Source organism: Galeopterus variegatus, unplaced genomic scaffold (genome assembly GCF_000696425.1).
Source record: "Galeopterus variegatus unplaced genomic scaffold, G_variegatus-3.0.2 Scaffold9004, whole genome shotgun sequence".
Lineage (NCBI taxonomy): Eukaryota > Metazoa > Chordata > Mammalia > Dermoptera > Cynocephalidae > Galeopterus > Galeopterus variegatus.
This window is the reverse complement of record NW_007735115.1, coordinates 7,207-32,965: the sequence shown is the minus strand read 5'-3', so window position 1 is coordinate 32,965 and position 25,759 is coordinate 7,207. Positions and strand designations below refer to the sequence as shown.

Here is a 25,759-nt window from a genome sequence, read left to right as displayed (position 1 = left end):
AACTACAAACCACTGCTGAGAGAAATTAGAGAGGATACAAGAAGATGGAAAGATATCCCATGCTCTTGGATGGGAAGAATCAACATAGTGAAAATGCCCATACTACCCAAAGTGATATACAAATTCAGTGCAATCCCCATCAAAACACCAATGACATTTTTCTCAGAAATGGAAAGAACTATCCAGACATGTATATGGAATAATAAAAGACCACACATAGCCAAAGCAATACTGAGCAAAAAAAATAAAGCTGGAGGCATAACACTACCTGACTTTAAACTATACTACAAAGCTATAATAACCAAAACAGTATGGTACCGGCATAAAAACGGACACACTGATCAATGGAATAGAATAGTGAATCCAGAACTCAACCCACACACTTATAATAACCAAAACAGCATGGTATTGGTATAATAACAGAGACTCTGATCAATGGAATAGAATAGAGCACCCTGAAATCAACCCACGCACTTACTGCCATTTGATCTTCGACAAAGGCATTAAGTCTATTCACTGGGGTCGGGACTCCCTCTTCAGCAAAGGGTGCTGGGATAACTGGTTATCCATTTGCAGGAGATTGAAACTAGACCCACATCTCTCACCATTTACTAAAATCAACTCAAAATGGATTAAGGATTTAAATATACACCCTGAAACAATAAAACTTATTAAAGAAAATATAGGAGAAACCCTTCAGCAAATAGGGCTGGGCACAGACTTCATGAATATGACCCCAAAAGCATGGGCAACCAAAGGAAAAATAAACAAATGGGACTATATCAAACTGAAAAGTTTCTGCACAGCAAAAGAAACAATTAACAGAGCTAAAAGACAGCCAACAGAGTGGGAGAAAATATTTGCAAAATACATATCTGACAAAGGACTAATATCCAGAATATATAAGGAACTCAAACAACTTTACAAGGAAAAAACAAGCAACCCAATTAAAAAATGGGCAAAAGAGCTAAGTAAGCATTTCTCTAAAGAAGATATGCAAATGGCCAACAGTCATATGAAAAAATGCTCAACATCACTCAGCATCCGGGAAATGCAAATCAAAACCACACTGAGATACCATCTCACCCCAGTTAGGATGGCTAAAATCCAAAAGATGCTGAACGATAAATGCTGGTGTGGTTGCGGAGAAAAAGGAACTCTCTTACATTGTTGGTGGGAATGCATAATGGTGCAACCCCTATGGAAAATGGTTTGGAGGTTCCTCAAACAGTTGCAGATTGATCTACCATATGACCCAGCTATTTCACTGCTGGGAATATATCCAAAGGAATGGAAATCATCAAGTCGAAGGTATACTTGTTTCCCAATGTTCATTGCAGCACTCTTCACAATAGCCAAGAGCTGGAATCAGCCCAAATGTCCATCATCGGATGAGTGGATATGGAAAATGTGGTACATTTTACACAATGGAATACTACTCAGCTATAAAAACGAATGAAATACTGCCATTTGCAACAACATGGATGGACCTTGAGAGAATTATATTAAGTGAAACAAGTCAGGCACAGAAAGAGAAATACCACATGTTCTCACTTACTGGTGGGAGCTAAAAATAAATAAATAAAATTCACACACACACACACAAAAAGCCGGGGGCGGGGGAGAAGACATAACAACTACAATTCCTTGAAGTTGATACAACAAGCAAACAGAAAGGACATTGTTGGGAGGGAGGGGGGAGAGGGAGGAGGAAGGGGGGTTTCGGTAATGGGCCACAATAATCAACCTCATTGTATATCGACAAAATTAAAAAACAAAAAAAACAAACAACAACAACAACAACAAAGGGATGACCAGTAAGGGGATCTTAACCCTTGACTGGGTGTTGTCAGCACCACACTCTCCCAAGTGAGCCATGGTCCGGCCCTCCTTTTATAATTTTTATAATTAAAAAATATTTTTGTCATATAAAAAAAATAAAAATAAAAAAAATAAAATAGCAGGCCAGGTCAGGCTTGGGAAGGAAAAGGTTTTGAAATTTTAAAAATCTCAGGAGTGTGATAACTCGATTAACAGAACTAACAATCGAGTAAACCAGAGCTACAGAGATAAGCATCTAGTATGCGTGCAATTAACCTGTTGGTATCCATTTCCCATATAGAAAAGTAAAATGAAAATACAGAGCACTGAAATGAGAACATAACAAGCCCTTATAATCTTACATTATAAACTACAGTTAACCAAAACCTTATATATTGTCTTACAGAATTTTTTCTGTACATAAGATCTGAATATAAGATGGGGTCTATGTCCATTTGGGCAGCTAATAACAAATTACTATAGACTGAGTAGCTTAAACAACAAACATCTATTTCTCATAGTTCTGGAGGCTGGGAAGTCCAAGATCAAGGTGCCAGCAGATCTGGTGGCTGGTGAGAGCCCATGTCCGGGTTTACAGATGGCTGTCTTCTTGTTGTGTCCTCACATGGCAGACAGCAGACAGAGGAGAAGCAAGCTCTTTTGTGTCTCTTCTTAATTACATTCATGAGGGGCCCACCCTCATGATCTAATTACCTCCCAAAGGCCCCACCTCTTGATACTATTACGTTGGAGATTAGGGTATCAACGTTTGAATTTTAGGAGGACATAAACATTCAATTCGTAACAGTGGCCTTATGATCTAGAATTTGTCCATTTGTTGAGGGACTCGTGGCATTTTATACCTTTTTTCCTCCAATTTGATGGCCTGATGTGTAAAAAGAGCATGTTTAAAATATCACTTCAAGTTGTTTTATTATTTATTTTTATATTTTTGTAGAGTTGGTTTTAACTGCTTATGTCTGTGTATTTGTGTATGTTTTGTCATGATTATGTAACAGAGTGAAGGGGACAGTTTCAGTTTCTGAAAAGAGTGGAAGGGACAGTTTTCAGACACCATAAGCAATTATTCCTAATTTCAAACTTACTTGGCTGTTGTTGTTTTAATGAGTGCAAGACTCTTGAGGGTATCTTTACACTTAATCTTTGCTTAGAGGTGGTTAGAGTAATGGGTATGCATTGGCTCATGAATCCAAATCTCATGCTAATTATTACAGAAGGAAACTGAGAGGGATGTTAATGAAGAGGCAGCTTTGTTAGCCTTCTAAGTTCCATCCAGACCAGGTGACAAGCATTTTCTCTTTATTCTGGTTCTTATTACTAACCAAAACAGCACCTTGCTCTTGCTTTTGGAGTAGAATGATTGCCACTTTTGCAAGTAACTTGCCTTAAAATGCCATTGTAACCCAGACACAACCAGGCATGCTGCTGCTGCTGCCTGGGGGCCCCGTGGGGGTCCTGAGGTGTGAAGCTGGGGGAAGCTGAACCAAGCTGCAACCAGGTAAAGGGCACATCAAAAACACCATTTCCGCATGGGTAGCCCACCATAGCCACTGCAGTTGCCACGGCTGCTGCAAAAGTGGCTAGTCTAGCAGTAGTCATAGCCACTATGCAGATGGCACACCAGACACTTGACTACATTGACACAAGGGAAAGTCACCAGTAGAGACCAAAAAATAGAAAGGAGATCCTCTCTGTCTACAAAGCACACTCAGAGTAATAGAAGCATCTGCTCTACGGTAATAGTGGGGACCTGAACACACCTCTCTCAGTACTGGACAGATCATCTAGGCAACAAATCAACAGAGAAACAGTTAAGCTATCAGAAGGAGAGAGAAAAATCTATGGTTATTAGAGAGGGAAGGGGAAGAGGAGGGGGAGAGATTGGATAAAGGGCATAAAGAATAAATATGATTTGTAATAATGAATATGCTAATAAAACATAAAAACATTTTATATATGAAAAAAATATTGTAGCATCTTTGATTTAATCCCAAAGTGTAGATATATAGAAGCAGCATAGTAATTATATTACTTTTTATTTTTATGTATTTTATATATATTACTGAGATAATTTGTGAATAAAACTTGACAAGTTTAACAAATTAAATTTCTGTATGTAAATATTGATGATAAATTTAATCAGACACTTTATTCACTCAACTGAAACCAGAAATCTAAAAACTTAAAAGTGGTAATAGAGCATCTTGTATTATTTTGAGCCTTGAATTCTGAAAATCTTGCACATTAACATGTACTTCCTTGGCTATAGGTGATTAACTATTATATCATTAAAGATGTTTTAGATGCACACAACAGAAGACATAACACAATAAAAACATCTGTTTTGTTTGTTTAATCTCATTATGCAGAAGTCCAGAGGTAGGGGGATAGTTGCTGGGTTGGTTAATTCATTGGCTCAACGTTGTCATCAAGGACTTGATCTTTTCCACCTTTCCTCTCTGCAGCCTCAGCATTTTGGCTTTTATTTCCAGATTTGTCATCTAGTGGTCACAAGATGGCCACAGGTCCAAGAATCACACCCAAATGACAAAAGAGAAAACATTTTCCTTTTGTCCCTCCTAAGATCAAAGGAAAATTTCCCCAGAAGCCCTCCTCCCCTGAGTATTACCTCGCCTCACCTCTCATGGCCTTTAGTTGCATGACACGTGTATTCAATCATTGGCAGAGAGAATGGAATTACCATGGTTGGCTTATACCAGTCCAAATTCAGTCTCATGGGACTGGGGAGGGTTCAGCTGCTCTGAGGCACATGGTCTCCGAATGCTGGGGTTTCCTTAGTGGAAAAAAAGTGGGGCATGGAGTTCCCATGGTGGTGCCAAAAAAATAAGAACACCAATTTATGACTGAAGAAGTTGAAGCACAGAGCTATTAAGTGAGTTGTTCCCAAGTCGCAGAGACCATCAGTGGCAGTGCCAGGTCTAGAATGTTAACAAATCTATGATCCTGTGTTCTCTAGAAATTAGGGCCAACATAGGAAATGTATATTATGCATTCCAGAGAAGGCGTCATACACCTCTTTGCTGTTTGTGAGAGTCATTGTCCCACCTTTCCAGCCCCTGTCTTCTCACAGAGAGGCAGCATAGCCACATATCCTGCCTTGTCCCATCTGCCTGGCACAGAGAAAATTCAGAGCTTGGCAAGTCAGTATCTTTTCTTCCTTTCATTCCTTTTCCTTTCCTCATTTTAAATAATTTATTAAATTATGCTGTGTTGTCTGTCTGTTTACTTTTGTCACTTTTCTTTTTTGTCTTTGGATTACATTGTTTTTATGGATACCAAGCATGAGTCAATGCCCACGTCCCTGTGAAGAAATGCTAAGTGTTTTTGTTGTGTGTTTCGCTCACTAGCAAGGGGTATGGAGTGGAGTGAAGAGGGTTGGTGATTCCATGTCTAGACTGACCAAGTGGGAGGAATAAGCCTCAAAGAGTAGTTCTGAGGATGAAATGAGGGGTTCTTTATGACTGTGCTTTGGAAATGCCCTTCAAACCTCAGCTGCTGTTACTAGACCACACTGTGGAGGGGTTGTTTTGGAAAGGTTGAACCAAACCTTGAAGAGTTGATAGAATTTGGCAGGTTGAGACTGAAAAGAGAATATGCTGCAGAAGAAACAAGTCCCGTGAAGGTGGGGGTTGGTGGTGGGAGAGATGCAGGGCATGTTTCAGAGAAACCTTGGGTGTAACTTTTAGCCGGAGCGAGAGGGCGTGAGTAATGTGAGCAGTGAGCCGTGTGGTGGTGGGTCAGGGCGTGAGCGCTGAAGGCCCCTTGTTTGTCTTCTACTTTCTCATATAAGCAGTTTTTCTCAGTTTAATAGTGGAAACTTTGATTCCTTCTTTGACATTTTTGTACATGAGCATTTGATTACTAAATGCTTTTTTTCTTTTTCATTGATTGCACTTTTTAGTGAAATATTTTAGACATATTAAAAGAGAATTATATGTAGATAACAAAATGATGAATGCCCATGTACCCACAACTCAGCTTAAATAAAATGTTCTAAAATGCATGTAAAGACTCAAGACATTTCTTCAAGGCGATAGTCCTAAATATAGAAGAGATCGATGCACTAAAATATTTCAGACTTTATCATAGCCCAAGTGTTTAGCACTAGGAATATGGTTTTGATGAGTTGTTCACTGCCTGGAATTTTATGTAGCCATTAAAATTATATATACAAATAATAAGAGCTTACATTAATTGAGCTATTAGCCGATTTTACATGAATTATCTCATTTAATCCTTAAAACAACTCTATGAGGTAGGTATTATTGTCCTCATTATTATTTCTTCCCATTTTGTAGATGAGGAAAATGAGGCACAGTGATGTTAAGTAGCTTACCTGGGGTCACCCTGCACTAGGATGTGGACTAAAGCCATAAAGAGAGTCACTTCAGGGCCCATACACTTAACCAGATGAACGTTACTGAAGAAGGCAGAGTAGGAAGTAATGTATCTAGTATGTTTATAATAACTATGTTTAAAATAAATACAAAAAAATACCTCTCATAGGAAAACAAAAGGCAAGAAAGACATTCCAACAGTGATATAGGGCAGAACTGTGGCTGATAGTTTTTCTTCTTTCTATTTTCTGAATTCTCATCTAGATATTTCTATATATTTGAGAAGATTGGTTTCTGCAGTAAAGCCTAGTTCATTTCAACTTTTGACTAGTTGGTTCCTCATTGCTAATGAAACTGCCCTTCTCTTAGTTCTGTCTTCACTTCTCTGTTTCATCCTGTCCTCTCTTTTCAGTACCAGAGAACCCTGATTTCAGGGCCGTTCCTCTGAGGTGTGGTTTGTGAGGACTGACTCCTCAACCCCAGTTGCATTTCAGCCCCCAGTCCCTTCCATCCTCTTCCAGGAGTAGGCCACGGCAGGGGTCACCTGAACACCCTCCCCTATCTGCAGTGTTTGAAGTGGGAATCCCTTTTCCTTCCAGATTTTGGGAGCAAGTTTTCAGGATTAAGCATGTTTCTTATGCCACCAAAAGGTCAGAACTTGAGGTCAGCCTTGTTAAGTTGGCCGCATGGCAGACCCTGCTCGCTGTCCAGAAATATCCATTCTTCTTTATTTCCCTAGTGGTAGAAACCCTGATTTGTAACTGGGCGCATAGCCTCACAGAATATGTTCTTCTTGTCCAAGCCTCAACTTGCATCTAGAGTGGTCATGAAACTAAGTCTTGGCCAGTGAGACGTAAGCAGAGTGTCATGTGACAGCTGCTGAGACCTTTCCTTAAAAGAAAGCTGTTTTTTGCCCTTTGCCCCTTCTTTGTCCCTTCATCCTGTTGACTAGAATGTGGATGTGATGGCTATAGTTGTAGCTGTCATCTTGAATTGTGAAGATAAGGGCCACTCTGTAGGGGTAGCCAGGTGGTAAGAGCAAGAAGCCTTGCTGGACGAGGACATTAAGGAGCAGAATCACCATACCAGCCCTAGACCACCTACCTCTGTACTTTTATGTGAGAGAGAAAAATTGGCGGTTTATACATTTATCAACATAACTAGTCCAACTGATGCATCATGATTAGACTAAGATGTTTGGAATATTTGTTCATGTTATAAGTTTAAAAAAATTCATTTAGATGATCATTTTTATTTTATTTTTCTTTTTTCGGTATAAACAGTATGTTTATAAATATAAACATTTTTTGAAAACTATGTAATGTTTTCTAGTGTTGTTTCATTTAACACCCAGTGTTCAGTGTAAATAGTTACGAATTCCCGTGACATGTATTTGGTAAAGTGATTTGAACCACTTTCTGCTACAGGTTTCCCCATCCACACGTAATCAATCTATTGTTCATGAGTAAGCATGATATACATGTAATAATAATTTCAAACAATCTTAGACTATAAACAGTATTTAAATTTTAACAGTGATGAATGGTCAATGGTCTGCTGTAGTGCGTCTTCTAGAGATACCACTTGTGGAAAGTTTCAGGTGTATATGCTTTAACAGTTTGTCTGTTTTCTGCCAGTCTGTGACTTATTTTCTCATTCTTTTTACCGTGGCTTTCTCAGAACAGAAGATTTTAATTTTAATGAAGTCTAGCTTTTCAGTTATTTCATCCATGGATTGTGCCTTTGGTATTATATCTTTTTAACAGCTACTTTTCTGTTACTTTTTGTTTTATCTTAAAAGTGATTATAAACCCAAGGTCATCTAGATTATTTCCTATATTATCTTCTAGAAGTTGCAGAGGTTTGCATTTTACATTTTAGGTCTATGATCCATTTTGAGTTAATTTTTTGTGAAGGTGTAAGGTCTGTGTCTACATTCATTTTTTGCATGTCCACTTGTTCTAGCACCATTTGTTGAAAAGATGGTTTTTTCCATTGAATTGTCTTTGTTGCTTTGTCAAATATCAGTTGATTTTATTCGTATGGGTCTATTTCTGGGTTCTCTATTGTCAATTTTCTATTGATCTATTTGTGTGTTGTTTTTTAACAAATACCACATTGTCTTGATCACTGTAACTTTACATTGTCTTGATGCACAACATTGGGCAAATGACGAGAATTCTGAATAAATTCAACTGCATTATTTATTTCAATTTACACAGAGCATATATTATTGTAACTTTGAAAAGTAAAATAAAAACTACTTATTGTAATAGAAAGGGTCTAGTGTCTTTAATATATATAAACACACCTAGTATATTTATTTTAAATATAAATGGGGGGATAGTGAGTAATTGGTAAAGGGCCACAAAAAATGGTGACATTGTGTAACGTTGAATATACTAACTATCCTCATTTACGCATCAGATATTGCACACAGGTATCGATATTCAACTGTACCCCACAGATATGTACTATAAAGTATGTTTCAATAAAAAAATATTAAAAGAAAAAACTTAAATGGCATAATATTATCATGTTATAACAGTTAATGCTGTTCTCTCTTTTCATTCATTTGGTCATGCCTGTATCTGTATGTGTTTATATGACATTTAAGTCAGTCACAGTTTTTCACCATTTAAACAATGGTACAAAAACTATCTCCTCCTCCTTATTCGGTAACGACTTCCTGCCCCATATCTAGAGTTCCCATCCTTTCTTAGTCTCTTTACTGGTGTAGGTTAGTCCTCTTCCAAGAAGGTATTATTTCAACTATTTTGCATCTTTAGTCTCTCCCTCTCTCTCTGATTCTTTACTCTAAAAACATGCTCTGCCTTCCCCATCAAATAAATTCCCTGTCCTTCAAAGCACTGTTCCATGTAAAATTTAGTCTACACTCTCTGTATTTCCTTCTTTCCCATTTACTTCATACTTCCCTGCCATCTGCATTTCACCTTAACCATTTTACCAAATCTTCAAGATCTAAGGGTAACATTGACCATGGTTACCAAGCCAGTGGTCCTTGGATTCTACGTGGCCATTGTCCCCTGCCTACTTCTCCAGGATATTAGAAGTTCTATTGAGGACTTCTTGGTATCTCTTTCCTCTTGATCCCCAAATGTGGATATTCCCAAGGATCACTCCTTTGTTTTCTCTCTTTATACTTTCTCTTCTGAAAGCCTTGTGGCTTCAATTACTGCTCCTATGCCAGTGACTCCAGGATGGATTTTTCTGGCCCAGACTCCTCTCTTCAAGTTCTACTCTTACCATGCAACTTCCTGGCAGACATTTCCACTTGATTTTCCCTCTGGCATCTCAAACTCAGTATACCTCAAACATTAAAAAAAAGCCTCATTCCAAATCTCTTTCCTGCCTGTGTCTCTAGTTTCAGCTAATGGCACTACCAGAACATCATTTTCACCCTGGCACCCTCTTCTGTTTTCTACATAAAGTTGGTCAGTATCTGTGATGTCTTTTCCACCTGTCTCCATCATTACACTTTCTCTGCCTTTGTCTCCATTGAACTATGACAGTAGCTTTCTCACTGGTCTTTCCCCAGCCTCTCAACCCTGCAGTCATTTCCTATCCCACAACCTGAAGAATCTCCCCAAAACACAGCTTTGTCACCCCCTTTTTAGAAGCCTTCAGGATTCTTCAGTGCGTACAGAATAAAATTGCAGCTCAGCCAAACATTCAAAGCCTTTCTCTGTCTAGTTTATATCTTCATTTTCAGCTTCTTCAAGATGTCCTTTCAAACACTGTTGGCTCAGCCATATTGGACAGCTCATAGCTCCTGACTCTTGGTCTTTGGTCCTGGTCATTGTGTCTTTCTGGACTATCCTGAACCTCACCCTATCACCCTACCTCACATCTTCACATCTCCAAAATATAGTCATACTTCAAGGCCTGGTTCAAATACTCCTTCATTCTATCCTCCATTAAGTTGTTACTTTGTGTTGCTTCGCTCCCCATGAATTTGTCACCCCACTTCCCGAATGATGGAGATGGAAAGGATTACTCAAAGTCCATCTCTTCCGAGCAGTGAGAAGCCCTGAAGTGGTTAACTTCCCTGGGACCCACCAGCAAGAGGCAACCCTTCCTCGGGAAATTAACACCAAATTGGGGTTCTCTTCCTGCATTTGTTTTCCAGACCAGGAAGTTACAGGAAGAGACATAGTTGGGGTTATAGTTTAACAGTATAGGCTGGTAACTTTCAGTGAGACAAGCCAGATGACATTCCAGTGGACATTCAAGTGATCTTATCAACACAAGCTTGATCTTAGCAAACATTCCGTCTTACAGCAATTTCTCAGTATCTTTACATAACAATCAGTAACTAGTTTGTCTTTGAACCAGCAACCTGCTGTGCCACAATTCTTTATCTCACACCAGAGACTTATAGCCTGAGGAAAATTTCCTGTCCTTGCAAGGCCGATATTTGAAACTGCAAGGCTTTGGAAAACCAGGCTCTGTGAAGTACATATGTTTTATAGTATATTCCACATTAAGTAAGTTATCTCTTCAATTGGAAGAATTTGCTCATCTTCTGAATAGAATTACTACGTCATATGAAACTCGTCTGTGGCTTCTTTCTTTTTATCGCATGCAGTAATTTTTTTTTTTATTTGGTGGCTGGCTGGTACAGTGATCGAACCCTGGACCTTGGTGTTGTTAGCACTGAGCTCTAACCAACTGAGCTAACCGGCCAGCTTCTTTTTTTTTTTTTTTTTTTTTTTTTTTTCCGTGTCTGGCAACGGATCGCAACCCTCAGTGTCGCCCCCGTACCGGACCGGGACCGGCAACGGGATCGCAACCCTCGGTGTTGCCCCCGCGCCTTGCTCAGCCAGTGAGCGGGAACCGGTCTGTATGTGGGATCCGAACCCTCGGCGGGAGCGCAGCCGCGCTTCCCAAGCAGCGCACTGTAGCAGTGCACCACCGGGCCGGCCCTGGCCAGCTTCTTTGATGCAGTAATTCTTGATGAGCAATGCTACAGTTTGAGTGCAGGATTCTCATGAGTTTTATTGTTTTATCTCCCCCAAGTGCTTAACCTGATGTGGAGCCTGGTACACAGTAAGCACTTCATAAATATATATTAAATGAAGTAATGACCGAATGAAAAAGAAATGATTGGTCTCCTAAACTCTAATTTTTATGAAGTATATTGATATACTTGTGATCTTAGTTTAGCAAGCAGTGTAGTGGACATAATTTAACTACTATTGATGTAGTTTTTATATTGCGAGGTATGAGTAGTTTGTGACATGGGACTGTGACATATCCTGGGTCTCTCCTCTTTTTATTGAGATATAATTCACATACCATAAAATTTTCTCTTTTAAAGTGTACAGTTCAGTGGTTTTAGTCTATTCACAGCACTGTGCAATCATCACCGCTACCTAATCATCACCTAATTTCAGAGCGTTTCCATCTACCTAAAAAGAAGCCCACACTGATTAGCTGTTACTCCCTATTCTTTCCCTTCCCTCATCCTCTGGCAACAGGTAATCCATTTTCTGTCTCTATGGATTTGCCTGTTCTGAATATTTTATATAAACAAATCATACAAAATGTGGCCTTTTGTGTCTGACTTCTTTCACTTAGCATGTCTTCAAGTTTCCTCTGTGCTGTAGAATATATTAGCACTTTATCCCATTTGATGGCTGCATAATATTTCATTGTGTGATTATACCACATTTTGCTTATCTGTTCGTCAATTGATGAAAATTTGGGTGGTTTCCACTTTTTGGCTATTATGAATGATGTTTCTATGAATATTTGTGTATAAGATTTTGCATGGACATAGGTTTTCAGTTCTTTGTGTGAGCATATACCTAGGAGTGGGATTGCCACATTTAGATTTTTGAGGAACTGCCAAATTGTTTTCCAAAGTGGCAGCACCATTTTACATTCCCATCAGCGGCATTAGGAGGGTGCCAATTTCTCATATCCTAGCCAACACTTGTTACTGTCTTTGTTATAACCATCCTACTGGGTGTGAAGTGGCATCTCCTTGTGGTTTTTATTTGCATTTCTGTGATGACTAACGATGTCAAGCATCTTTTCATGTGCTTATTGGTCATTTGTATCTTCTTTGGAGAAATATCTATTCAAATCCTTTCCCATTTTAAGACTGGGTTATTTGTCTTTTTATTATTGAGTTGTAAGTATTCTTTTAATATTTTAGACACTAGTTTCTTATCAGATATAAGACTTGCAAATGGGCCGGCCCAGTGGCGCACTGCTACAGTGAGCCACTTGGGAGTGCAGTGGCGCTCCTGCCGAGGGTTCGGATCCCACATACAGACCGGCTGCTCACTGTCTGAGCGCGGTGCGGGCGCAACACCGAGGGTTGCGATCCGTTGCTGGTCACGAAAAAAAACAAAAAAGGAAAAAAAAAAAAAAAGATTTGCAAATACTTTCTCTTATTCTGTGGATTGTCTTTTCACTGTTTGCATAGTGACCTTTATAGAACAGAAGTTTTAGATTTTGCTGAAGTTCAATTGGTTTGTTTCTTATTTTGTTGTTTATGCTTTTAGTGTTGTATCTAAGAAACCACTGCCTAACCCAAGGTCATGAAGTGTTATACCTATGTTTTCTTCTAAGAGTTTTATGATTTTAGCTCTTTAATCCATTTTGAGTTTTTTTGGGGGTGGGGGGTATGTGTCATGAGTTAAGGGTCTACCTCATTCTTTTGCATATAAATATTCACTTGTCTCAGCACTGCTTGTTAAAAAGACAATTTTTTCACCATTGAATTATCTTGTCACCCTCATAGAAAATAAACTGACCATAAATGTAAGGGTTTATTTCTGGACTCAATTCTGTTCCATTGATCTATCTATCTTTATGCCAGTACCACACTGTCTTGATTATTATGACTTTGCAGTAAGTTTTGAAATTGAGAAGTGCGAGTCCTCCAATTTGTTCTTCTTTTAAAAAATTGTTTTGGCTATACTGGGTTTACATGTTCTTATAGTCCCATACAACTTTTAGGATCAGATTGTCGATTTATGTAAAAAGGTCCCCTGGGATTTTGATAGTGATTACACTGATATATATATGATGTATTGCCATCTTAAGTGAACTTCCTTCTTGCATATACATACAAGCGACCTTTTTTTTCCTGGCTAGTACAGGGATCGAACCCCAGACCTTGGTGTTAACAGCAGCATGCTCTAACCAACTAAGCTAACTGGCCACCTTAGCAGTGACATTTCTTGTCACTTGCCTCATTGTAGATTTTTACGGATGTGGCTAAGTCATATGCTGCCCTTTTGAAAAATTATCAAATCAAATACTAAAGCAGCTTTCTTCCCATTTTTTGTCCTACAAATAACAAACTAACACTCTAAATGAAAGGACTTTCTGCCTTTATCTTTTGATGATTTTTTTATAAGCAGCACTTTAAATATTTTACTCAAATTTAACCAGATCTACCTAGTTCCCTAGCCAATCTATTGATATTTTAACTCTTTTTGGAAATACTGCCATCTTGTGGAACTTTGAGGTTTTGCCATCCCAGAATTAGCCAGCTGTTTGTTTCTGTTCTTTCCTTGTACGAGTATAGTGAACACAAAATTGTTCGCATTTTACTTTTCTAGCTATAGTCCACTATATAGTCCGCATATATTTGGAAATATATGCTGAGACTCCAGAAAAAGCATTCCCTTTCAGAACTTAGCTTCACTATACTCCCTTATATCACATTACTGGTTCTGGGAAGGTCTGGAGTGTGTGGATAAAGGTCTGGAGTGACGTGTGTGTGTGTGTGTGTGTGTGTGTGTGTGTGTGTGTGTGTGTGTGTGTGTGTGTACCTGCTACCTCGAGACTTTTTGAGGACCCGCAGGGGGTGGGGTGGAAGTTTCGGCACTGAGCTCCTTTCCAGCCAGTACACCCACCTGCTACATCACTTGTGTCAATCCTTTAGTTCATGAGTCTTTACCAATAGAGTCTCCCTGAACAGAAGGTGGGGAACTTGGACCAGAGCCCAGTTGTAAAGGAAAATCAATCACTGCTACTGTTCCAAGACAGAACTAAAGAGAAACAGTCAGGTATTTCCTCTTTGTCACGAGGGCAGTACTAGACACCATTATAAAAGGTTTTGATTGGTCCTTCAAGTAGGCTCAGTTGACTGCAACCAGTCAGGAAAGAGATTGTAAGAAGTGTTTATTCTACTGCTCTCAATTCACTATCAGCGTGCCCTTAGTAGTGGTATCCTAAATAGGAGGAAGTATGAAATGCTGAGTGCGAGTATCTACATTGCACATGATCTCCCCTTTGAAACTAGGTTCAAGTGTTTCTCTTGAGTACTAGGAGAACTAGGATAAACGTTTACTTTCAGTTTCTCTATTCTACCTCTACCTTCCCGGCCTAGATAAAATACTTCCTCCTTCAAGGCATCCCTGTCTGGATTTGTCGCTTGCTCCTGGGGCTCTCGAGGCACTGAGGCGAGCATCACCACACCCTGCCCAATGGTTACAGATATTACATTATGTCACATTGAGTTACATGCAGCAGTAGCTTGGGGATCAAGAGCATGGGCCCGGCCCATGGCTCACTCGGGAGAGTGTGGTGCTGATAACACCAAGGCCATGGGTTCAGATCCCATATAGGGATGGCCGGTGGGCTCACTGGGTGAGCGTGGTGCTCACAACACCAAGTCAAGGGTTAAGATCCCCTTACCGGTCATCTTTTTAAAAACAAAAAAGAGCATGGGATTTGGAGTCAGAGAGATCCAGGTTTGAGTTCTGAATTCACGCCTCTTTCTAGCTTTGGGATGGCGGCAAGATACTTTGCCTCTCAGAACCTTGGTTTTCTCATCTATTAAATGTGGATAATAATGCCAACTAAGGCTCAGAGTTGTTGTAAGAGTTCATCAGTGAAGAAGGCATTAAGAAATGGTAGAAGCCAGTTATTATGGAAAGCAGTGTTGACCTAAAAAGAAACTGAGGCCAAATACATTTAGCAAGGATTTACTGAGCCAATATGACAATTGCAACTGGGGAGATGCATAGTGGTTCCAATTGTCATACTGGCTCAATAAATACTGTAAGTATTTGACCTCAATTTCTTTTTAGGTCATTTTGATGACCACAAAGGGACTCCAGAGAAACTCCCCTGACTGTCTAGCATCTCCTCTTGAATTCAAACTTCACTACTGTCAAAATAAAGGAGTCCTAGGCCGGCCCGTGGCTCACTCGGTAGAGTGCGGTGCTGATAACACCAAGCCCATGGGTTCGGGTCCTATATAGGGATGGCCGGTTTGCTCACTGGCTGAGCGTGGTGCTGACAACACCAAGCCAAGGGTTGAGATCCCCTTACCGGTCATCTTTAAAAAAAATAAAAATAAAAATAAAGGAGTCCTTTGTGCTTCCCACTCAGGCTTCATTGGTGCAGAAGGGGCAAGTATCTCTTGGATTTAGAATCTCCCTCTTTTTGGTTGAGATCTGAAGAGGATTTATTGAGCTGTTCTTTCTAAAGCTGTCTCGTCCCTTTGAGAAGGAGCATTTCTGTATCTGCCCACGAGAGTTTTAGATAAAGGTACTGCTAATTTCCACTCCCCCTGCATGGTGGGAGCTTCTAGGTTATGGTTTGGCGGCTGTCTCCGTTTTTTGGGTAGGAGGTTTGGAAAAAGGGGAATCATGTCATTACAATTTCTGCCGCTAGGTGAGTGTATTGAGTCATGGTATTGACAGGTGCGGCACCGGTTGATTTAGGTTTGTTTCTCTGCTTGGGAAAAATTGAATAGCATGCTTTGACATAACAGCTGTTTCTTATAAATTGCAATGGGATTTGCCGTTCCATTTGTGTCCAACTCAATGCTAGCTACCCAATACACTGACCTGACTTGATCATATCTAAAGGAGGTTTTAAATGATGAAAAATCACTTATCAAAAACTGAGCCTTCCCTTGGGGGACAACCCCTTTTACACCAGCTAGATTTATGTAAAACCTTTATGAAAATAGTTAGATAAATGGGCCTATATAACTCAAGGTGACCTCAAAATTACAATGGCCAAACATGGATCCTTTGAAATCAATTGGTTATGTAAAAAAAAAGACAAAACAAAACCCAAACCCCCCAACTTTTTAGAGGTGTCTTGTCTTAAACAGCTGTCTTATAGGTAGCCACGGGGAAAAAAATTAACATAAACAGCCTTAAAAAAAAACACTCCCTTAACAAGGTTTTTAAAAAGCAGAAATTAGATTTAAAACAAAGTTAAAATCCTTAATATGCTCTGATGGCCTGCTTTAGATCGCCTGCAAAACTTGCAAGACAGGTGGTTCAGCCTGTGGTCTGAGAGAGAAAATTCCATATTTTTACCCAGGTGGCGAGGCTTCAATTCCTGGCTAAGGAATCAGTCCCTGGGAGATATAAAATCCTTTCAAATATTAACATCCAAAAAGATTAACAAAACAGTCTTTTAAACAGAGATTGGATTTGAAACAAAGTTCTTTAGACCTGCCCCCAAATTCCTTTAACACAGGAAAGAAATATTTATAAGTTTAGTTTAAATTGTTTTTTTAAAATTATGACTCTTAACCTTTTGGAGTACGTATTTGTGATCTTTTTACCTCTCATAAACAGCTTTTGATTTTCTGCTTATCTCACTGACGTTTTTTGATTTGCTGTCCGTAGGAGCAGAAAGGAACTTTGTGTACAAACGATCGGCTTAGATCGGTCTTAGATGAGACCCTGAAAAACTATGACCCCAAGAAATGTGGATCACACCCATTTATGGCCAATAAAACTACTAAACTTCCCTCTTTAAGATGTTGAAAAGAGTCTAGATAATGGTAGGGTATAAAATTCTTGTTTATTTTGGATTTTTGAGTCATTTATTCAGGTATCTTTAGTCTAGAATTTGGTTTGTAATATGTTAGTAACTTCTGTTGTTTGTTTAATTTCTCTCCTAAGCAAAATGAATAGGCCCGTTTGTGGCCAGCATGCTGACTGTTGTCGGCTCTCAAGGCCTTGGCCTTGGAGGTGGTGCTGGATCCTGAGAGGGCTTCTTGACACTTTGGTTTTGTGGGAATCACTTGGTAGCTACCTTTAAAATTTAAAGGCCAAAAATATTTGCAGTTTGTTCCAGTTAAATGTGATAATGATAAATTAAAAAGAAAAAAACATTTTTAGAGCTCTATAATCAAATCTGGATTAATTAAAAGCTGATAATTCAAGCTATAGTTATTTTAAAAAGGCCTCTCTAGTTCTCTCTAGGATTTTGCTCCTCCCCATGGGAGCTTCTTTGTTGACTGAACCCCTTTTCTTGAAACTCTAAGTATGAGTGCTTTTCTCTTATTGGCTCAATTTCCGCTGATGACTTCTGGCCACTCTGGGGCTATGTGAGAAAAGTGACAATGGTGCCACTGACCTCCTTTTCGGTCCACTGCCTTCCTCTTGGATCTTAGTAGTCATGAGTGAATTTGGTCCTAGTCATTAATGAACTCTGCCCTAAGCTCAGTAATTCAGTTAAAAAATGGAAACTAAATTAAAAGTTTAACTAGATTACTCTCCAAAAATAGGACTTTTTGTCATTCTACTGAACAGACTTCTAAATTTTTTATGTATTTCCTTGTAAAGTCCTGTAGTAAATTCTTATGATTTTATGCTGCCCAGACATCTATTTTTAAATCCTTTTCTGTGTCTTATCTAAATAACATAACTAAACCTAATTCTGTTCCCATATGGTACTCCTAGAAAATGGCCGATAAGCCTGTCAGGCCAGAATTAAGAGTTCATAGCCACTTCCCAGAGAGAATCCTCAAGATCAGATTGACAGGAAAAAAAAAAAAAAAGCAGCAAATCCTGTTTTAGTAGAAAATAAATATTTTGTCTACCCAGAAAACATTCAGACCTAATAGACAATATGCTTTATGCTCTTTCCTGGAAGAACTTACATTCATTCTCTGTGCCTTAAGATATAGATCTTCCACCTTGTTCCACCTAGGAGTCATTCCTTTAGAAATTCAAATTTAGGAATAACTGCTTAGGACATGGACCAGGTAATTAAAGATTGACAGTCTGAGAAAGAAAACTCTAAGAATTAACAAATAAAAAATCTTAATGAAGGGCCGGCCCGTGGCTCACTCGGTAGAGTGCGGTGCTGATAACACCAAGGCCCCGGGTTCGGATCCCATATAGGGATGGCCGGTTCGCTCACTGGCTGAGCGTGGTGCTGACAACACCAAGTCAAGGGTTAAGATCCCCTTACCGGTCATCTTTTAAAAAAAAAAAAAAAAAAAAAAAATCTTAATGAAAACTATAGGATCTTTATTTGTTTCTGATTGTGTTTTCATCTCTACTTATATATATATATGGATATGGTATATTCAGGCTGGCCAGTTAGCTCAGTTGGTTAGAGTGAGGTGTTATAACACCAATGTCAAGGGTTCAAATCCCTATACTGGCCAGCTGCCAAGGAAAAAAAAAAAGTTGTAACCTCCAGGCATTTGATCTTTTTGGCTCTGTCCTCTCCCCTAAGATCTGCCCCAAGTATGTAAATCCAGGACCTGAACGGGCCCTGGTGTTCATAGCCACCCAGGACGACAAAGTGGGGAAACATGGGAAGGAGTACCTGTATGCAGTATCTCAAAGGCCTTGGTTAAGAGGAGACTGACTAATGTGATCTTGTTTTCTCAAAATAAAAAAAAAAATTAAACAATATTCTGGTATAACAGATGGAAGTCTTGTAAGTTGTCAAAATGATATGCTCTTAAACCTCACTTTTCTTAATGAACTTGATGAGGATCTAGTCACTCTGGTTAAAAGATAGCAAATTAATTGGGCAACTGCCCAGACTCATGATCTTGCTAATTTGGCTAATCAGCTCTCCAAAATTTTCCAAAAGAAGGGAAAAAAAAAAAAAAAAAAAAAAAAGCAAGGCCTCTAAAGTCATGAGCTTACAGCTTCAGTAGCTAAGAAGTCAAACCAGATCGTTTGAGAAGGCAGACTGCCAAGTGACAAAAAACACCTCGCAAACAAACAAACAAAAAAACCCCAGGCAAACCGATCAAAACTGAAAAGGGTTTGTTTTTCATTACAACAAACCAGACCACCTTAAAAGATTACAAATAACTTAAATGGCTCTCTTTGTTTTCCAAAAAGGCAGTTCACATATACCTGTTTATTTATTTTTAATTCTTTTTTTTTTTTGGTGGCTGGTTGGTATGGGGATCTGAACCCATGATGTTGGTGTTGCAACACTGTGTTAACCAACTGAGCTAACTGGCCAGACTAAACATGTCTATTTAAAATGAGTAAATTAGGTAAGTGTGATTAAGATAAGTGTTTATGCATGAATTTATCAGTTTCAAAAAATCTTTTCAGTAATTTAAAAATTTTAAGGTCATGTTATGTTAAACTATGTAATAGATAATCAAAAGATGTCAGAGTCATTTCTAAGAAAGTTAAAATACTAAAACATTAATCATTAAGTATGAATTTATGTTTATATACTTCAACATCTTATTTTTATGTGGTATTAAAAAAGGCTAAATATATTTAGCTCTGTCAAAAATTGAAGAAACGTGTCTTTTCAAAAAAGTTAGGAAATGGCTTTCATTTACAAATCTTGATGTAATACAGTACAAAATTACTTGCTTCCTAGTTTTTCACTGGAAATTAGTGTTAGTAGAAGTTAAAATTGTAGTTAATATATGTAATTCAAACTACTAACTATAAGAGAAACAATTCTGTATACAGAGTGTATAAGAAAAGTAGGATTAAAAAAAGAAGGGTGTGTTTTTGGTGAAAAAAGTTATAAAAGGTATAGTTTTTGTTAAAGAAAAATTTTAGAGGATATTTAAAGATAATTTTAAGTTGAAGAAATAAAGGAGAATGTTATAGACTAAATGGATATAATTTAAAAATTATAAAAGTCTGTAAAGGGTATATAAAAATCTTGTATAGTCAGAGCTGACATGTTAGATTTGTTTATAAGGTTTTATTAAAATTGGTTTTAGTATTAATAGCACACTGGTACAAAAGAAAAAATTGATTTTCTCTTTTAAACAAGATTTTCCTGTGTTGATAAGAGGTGGTATCACCTTTTGAGTAAATCCCCCCCCCCCAAAAAAAAGAAAGAAAAAAAGAAAAAGGAGTGGAGAGAGTGAGAAACAAATTCTTTGTCTTTATTAAGTCTTTTTGATTCCTTAGGAGATAGTTACAAATTTCAGCTCTTTCTCTTCAAGGAGGCGGCAGAGCTGACATAGAGATGCAGATCTTTGTGGAGACCTTGACGGGCAAGACCATCACCTTGAGGTCGAGCCCAGTGACACCATCAAGAATGTCAACGCCAAAGTCCAAGACAAGGAGGGCATCCCAGCTGACCAGCAGCATCTGATATTTGCGGGCAAACAGCTGGAGGATGGCCACACTCTTTCAGACTACAACGTCCAGGAAGAGTCCACCCTGTCCTTGGTGCTGCCACCTGCGAGGGCATCATTGAGCCTCCCCTCTGCCAGCTCGCCCAGAAGTACAACTGCCACAAGATGATGAGCAAATGTCATGCTCGCTGGCACCCCGTGCTGTCAACTGCCACAAGGAATGTGGCCACACCAACAACCTGTGCCCCAAGAAGGTCAAATAAGGCCCCCCCTCTGCTCCTCCTTTCCTCACCATAGTCCTGAGACCTCAATAAAGTTTCCCTTTGGTTGACTGGAACAGTAAAAAATAATAATAATAATAAAATAAAAAATATAAATAATTTTAGAACCAGCCAGTTGAAAAAAAAACTTCAAGTTTTTTTCCCCAAAATATATAATTTTATATTTGTGTGAATGTGCTATCAATATGAGTCCCAAAATTGTATAAAATTCCTTAAATTCTGATATGTCCTGGTATATGTTATCAGTCAAAATTATGGCTATTATGGAAAATTGTTGTAGGCCATAGAAATAACCAAATTTCTTTGTCAGTCACATCTTGAATCATAATCATTTGACTGTCTACAGTAAATTGTCCTATTCTGATGCTTCTTCTAAAAGATCTTTACAAGCGACTATAATCCTAAAGTGTTGTATCTTCAAAGAAGTTCCTAAAAAAGACAAAAAGACTCTAACGGTTACTCCGAAATACAGACCTCTGTTTATGATTTTGACATTATCAATCCAACGAGGTAAAAAACTTCAAAACTCCAATAAAAAAAATTAGACTCATAAAATTGCTAACCCAATCAAGCAGAACAAGAATTAATTACATGGGACTGAACTGATAAAGGATTGAAATGGTCTTTTAACTACTTTTTGTTTGAAACACTGTTGATTCTTTTTATGTTTTGTTTTCTGGATTTAAGAAAAAATTTTTTTTCTCTTTGGGTTATTTAAAGTATACTTTTATGAGCAAAATTGAAACATTTACTTTTCTCTCTACTTGATCCCTCCAAGATTTTAAAACTACTCATGAGTATTCCCATTTTGTGGCAATAGAGTTATTTGCATAAGTTCAATAAGAAAGAATCTGTTCTTGTAACAGGACAAAATTTGGAAACCGCTTATTTTACCAAAGCTTTGGTAAAAAAGACTGTCCTGGTGCTGTGTCTATACTCTTATAAGGTTCCTGGCCTTGCAGTAAACAAATAATGCCACTTTCTGACAGGCCCAGGAACCTCTACATTTTGGGAACCTCTGGAAGAGAGGGCCTAATTCATACAGGTGCAGTCTGAGAGTGAGTCAAGTGCTTGGCTTGGCTTCCTAAACCTCGAGAGGGTTTTAAAGGTCTAATCTAAGATTCCTTATAAAAGTCCCAGCAAAGCCAATTTATGAAGAGTCTATATGATAAATCACTATTCTTGCTGTACTTCGTGCAAATAATCAGGCCAGAGACTAAACTTATTTTACAAATGAATTAGTCTTGTCATAAATATCTTTGGTAGAAAGGGGAACTGAAGAGAGAAAAATTATATTTCAGAAGAAAGCTATACTGAACTTATTAAATTCTAACCCTGTCCATTGTTTTTGAGTTTTTATTGTCTAAATTAAATCCTGAATTTTAACAAATATCTCTTCCCCTGGGCTGCACAATGATTGAGAAATATGTTTCACTGGTCAAATAATTTGGTCCATTTGCAATATATGGCCAAAGGCTCTTCCACTGGTCTTGCTTAACTTGCATTCTACCCCATTTGGAAAGCATCAGTTTTCTCCCTTTGAAATAATAGTGGGTGGACCTCTGCACCTGATGAATGACTCTATGAATCAGCTCTTCTTTTTTTTTTTTTTTTTTTTTTTTGTTTTTTTTCGTGACCGGCAACGGATCCCAACCCTCAGTGTCGCACCCGTACTGTACCGGGACCGGCAACAGGATCGCAACCCTCGGTGTTGCCCCCACACCTCGCTCAGCCAGTGAGCGGGAACCGGTCTGTATGTGGGATCCGAACCCTCGGCGGGAATGCTGCCGCGCTTCCCAAGTGGGGCACTGTAGCAGTGCGCCACCGGGCCGGCCCCTGAATCAGCTCTTCTAAAAGGTGATATTCTTCATTACTTCCAAGGCCTTATAAAGTTCCTCACCCAAAATATTAATTTAGTAACGGATTCCTTCCACAGGGAGCTCCAGGGAGACAAAGACATCAAAGACCATGGTCTCCAACCCAGAGACTTTGTTTATTAAAAACGTCATCAAATAAAAGGATTCCCTTTTGCCATGTTGAAAGAGACCAAGTCAGGTATCGTTAACCAATCCCTACACAGCTAAGCTTAAAGACACTGACTCATGGATTCACATTTCCCATTTTTATAAAAGACAAATCCAACAGGGTAGACCTCTTCCATCACTGGAGATCTTCAGTGGAAGCTAACCAGTAGCCAAATGCCTCAATCTTCCAGCCAGGATGAGAAGATGGCATCTGAATAGACAGCATAAGATTTCAGACCTGACCTGATGACAGCTCCATGATCACTGTTGCTAACACATTTGGACTTTGACTCTGGGGAGTTCTAGTCTTAAGTTTTGTCAGACTGTGGGTCTTATCTCTTAGCTCACATGTAAACAAGCCATATGCCTCAAGATTACTTACAAAGTTAAACTCTTGCTTTAATATTCGTTTTCCCATGTCTATGCCAAGTTAAACTTACTACCTAGTTTAAGTTGTAAAAGTGACCTTAGTTTTTTCTCTTGCTGCTTTTCAACCTGTTTCTACAATGAGCACTTTCTTTTGTCCAAGGGCACAACTTATCCTCCTGTCAGATATGAGACAAATGCCACTATCTATTTCTTCAGGTTTGCCAAGAATTAATGAGTCTGTCTACCATCCCATCCCAACTCCCATGTTGCTTAAAATCCAGATTTAGACCTAAAAGGCAGTACCTAATTTCTTCCCCCCCTTTGTGGGACATGACTTTCTAGGAATGAGCTTTACCAGAGATGAGGGACCAAAATGTCTGAGTTGATCATCAATGCTTTCAGATGAAAGCTTTTTGATCAAAAGAGGGGAAATGATAAAAAAAAAAAAATCTGCTCTGACCGTGTCAGCTAAATTATAGTGCCTTTGGAGATTTGGGATAAGTCAGTAGTCATGTCTACCTATCCTGGAAAATGTTATTGTAAGTCTGTTTTTACCTACAGGGAGACTAATGATATCAGAAAGCCATAAAATAATTAACAATGCTTCTTGTAACCCTATGTAACTAGTAACAATCCTAAATATATGTGCCATGTACAAGCAATAAAAAACTTGAAGAAGTAATTAGGTGGGCTGTCTTTCTCTCTCTCTCCTTTGACCCTTTCCCCTTCTTGGGATTATAAAATGCTAAGCTCTTGTGGCCCTCTTAACATTTCTAAGGATGTCCTGACTATGCCCCAGTTGCAAATCATCATATTGGCTCAATAAATCCTTGCTATATTTATTTGGCCTCAGTTTCTTTTTAGGTCAACAGCAGGCACTATACTTTATTCATTTCTGCTTTCCAATTGTGCCCAATTCAGTGCTTCAGACACAGGAAATCCTTCTAAATATTTAATATTATTAAATAAAAGTTGAAAGAGTTAATATGATTCATGAACAGGGTGATAGAGAAGGGATAGTTACACCAAATTGCCTCCCCAAATGGCCCAAGAAATGAAATATTTATAAATGAACTGAATAGAAGATCAAGAGTTGCTTGTCTTTCTTTATCTTTTTAAAAAAATTGTGGTAGGGCCAAGCCCGTGGCGCACTCGGGAGCGTGCGGCGCTGGGAGCGCAGCAGCACTCCCACCGCGGGTTCGGATTCTATATAGGGATGGCCGGTGCGCTCACTGGCTGAGCGCCATGCGGCCGGTCTCAAAAAAGGACAAAAAAAAAAAAAAAAATTGTGGTAGACTATACATAACATAAAATTTGCTATTTTAACTATTTTTAAGTGTACAGGTCAGTGGCATTAAGTACTTCACATCTCTGTGCAACAATCACTGCGAGGGCTTGTCTTCCTTACACGCACAAGTTCTCTGGAGATGCCTAGGATGTGGAAATGGCACTCTAGCACATTCGCTAATCAAAGCATCATAAACCTTGCTTTTTCCCCAGAGATAAAACATCTCTCTAAGACACTGTACCTCTTCCCAGAGCTCTACACATTTGAGTTAGCTTAATTACAGTGTAGTGACTTACAGCCAAATTTGCTGGTTTAAATCTCGGCTTTCCTACTAGCTCACTGTGTGACCTTGGGCAAATTACCTAGCCTTTCTGTGCCTTACTTTTCACTTTTTAAAGCAGAGGTCATAGTAATAGTATTTATCTTAGAGGGTTGTTGGAATGATGAAATAAGTAAATATTTGTAAAAACCCTGTGCCTGGCACATTCAATATAAGTATTTAGTATTGTTTATATTATTAGAAATAATGTTTTCAAAGTCTCTCTTTACTGCTGGGTTGAATGTGCTGTGAGAACAGACACTGTCAGTGTTGTTTACCATTAATTGGTTGAGTCCCTTGCAAGTACCTCCCAGCGGGCTTATAATCTATCATCCCCACTTTTTTTGTCTTTTAAAGGTTTTGTTTACTTGCACATGGGCTTACTTAGGACAGGGTTGAGATGACTGACTACTGTTTCATGAGGTTTTTGGTTTTATTTTAAAGGTTAAGTGAGTTTAGGGAAAGAGATGGTTGAGAAAATTGTCACTTACCAAAGTGACCGTGACTCAAAGGAAAGGCTGCAGCACTTAGTGGCTTCCATGAGTTCTTTTCTAGGAGCTTTTTTCTTTCCTTGGGAAAATCCTGAGCTTGATAGTGAGAAAGGAAGTTATGAATTTGCCTTCAGGAGACGCTGTTTGTCAGTGTTATCTTAAACCAGGGAGAGGGGAGGGAAAAAGGCAGAGAGGCAATGATGACATCAGCAGGAAATTAATATCAACTACCCAGACCAGGAGATCCAGTTTTCATTTTCACGGCCAGCAAGTCTTGAGTTCTCTTCCCGCGCATATGAGAGCTTTCTTGGACCTTGGAACTCACAGAGGATTCTAATTCTTTTAAAACTTTGTTTTCAGGCAATTTCCCCGAGAACAATTTTACATCCAGAGGATTGCTGGAACTTGATCTGAAGGTATGTAAGAACCTCCCCCATCCCCCCAGCTCCCACCACCCC

General features: G+C 38.8%; 1 protein-coding gene and 1 pseudogene across 1 annotated transcript in view; both read left to right on the top strand.

Annotated features, from left to right (window-relative positions):
- Positions 1-20,346: 20,346 nt before the first annotated feature.
- LOC103608940 lies at positions 20,347-20,792 on the top strand (annotated as a pseudogene).
- Positions 20,793-25,638: 4,846 nt separating this feature from the next.
- The window catches only part of LOC103608943 (caspase-10-like), a gene marked incomplete at its 3' end in the record, with an annotated part of 6,858 nt that continues 6,737 nt past the window's right edge, over positions 25,639-25,759 (top strand). Inside the window, exon 1 of the mRNA XM_008593330.1 lies at positions 25,639-25,717. The remainder of the gene's footprint in view (positions 25,718-25,759) is intronic.